The 837-nt window shown below is 45.9% G+C and overlaps 1 non-coding gene across 1 annotated transcript; it reads right to left on the bottom strand.

Moving 5' to 3' along the window:
* Positions 1-347: 347 nt before the first annotated feature.
* On the bottom strand, positions 348-454 carry LOC143634550 (small nucleolar RNA R71). The gene has a single exon (XR_013153877.1). It is a non-coding gene; the product is annotated as a small nucleolar RNA R71 (small nucleolar RNA).
* Positions 455-837: the final 383 nt, after the last annotated feature.

Below are 837 nucleotides of genomic sequence, written 5' to 3'. Positions count from 1 at the left end.
TTGCCACACCATCACTTGAAGGTTATGGCAGTAGCGCCACGCAGCCCGAGATTGCAATGAGTTTAGAGATCATGTCGAGCATCATTCATATGGTTGAAAATTCCGTTTCTTTTCATGGTCTCCAGAACGAGGACCCTCATGCTCACGTTTCACATTTCCTTCGATTATGTGCGACATTCAAAATTAATAATTTTTCTGATGATGCCGTGAGACTTAGACTTTTTCCGTTCTCACTTCGCGGGTTTGCTCTGGAGTGGTTAGAGGCACTCCCTTCCGGTTCCATCACCACCTGGAATCAATTAGTTGAGCAGTTTCTTCTTCAATATTTCCCACCTGATAAAACTGCTAAATTCCGAGCAAACATCACTGGTTTTCGTGTCGATGATGACGAGTCACTTCATGCCGCATGGGAGAGGTTCAAGGGCTTGTCGAGAAAATTCCCTCATCACGGTTTGAGTCGCGGGCTTTAATGTCGTACATTCTTTGACGCTTTATCAGGGGCACAAAAGCAGGCCGTCGATCAGGTTGCGGGAGGAGATTTCGGTAGGTGTACCCCAAATGAGGCGCTTGATATCTTAGAGAAAGCCGCTAAGAATAGTTTCGCGTATAATCCGCCTCGTTGTATTCCTTCCTCTAAGGGTGTTCATCACGTTGATTCAAACACCCTTGTCTCCGCCCAGTTAGAAGCTCTTACAAAAATATTTGACCAAATGCAATCCGATCTTATCAAATCTAGTTCTTGTTGTGGTGTGTGTGACGGAAAACACCAGACCAGTCAGTGCCAGCATGCCATGGTGGTAGAGGATGTTGACTTTGTGGGCCGCCAAAATAATGCCT

The sequence above is a fragment of the Bidens hawaiensis genome, unplaced genomic scaffold (assembly GCF_021521415.1).
Source record: "Bidens hawaiensis isolate Kalapana, Puna unplaced genomic scaffold, B.hawaiensis_p1.1 tig00007117_1, whole genome shotgun sequence".
Classification (NCBI taxonomy): Eukaryota; Viridiplantae; Streptophyta; class Magnoliopsida; order Asterales; family Asteraceae; genus Bidens; species Bidens hawaiensis.
This window is presented reverse-complemented; position numbering and strand designations above follow the sequence as displayed.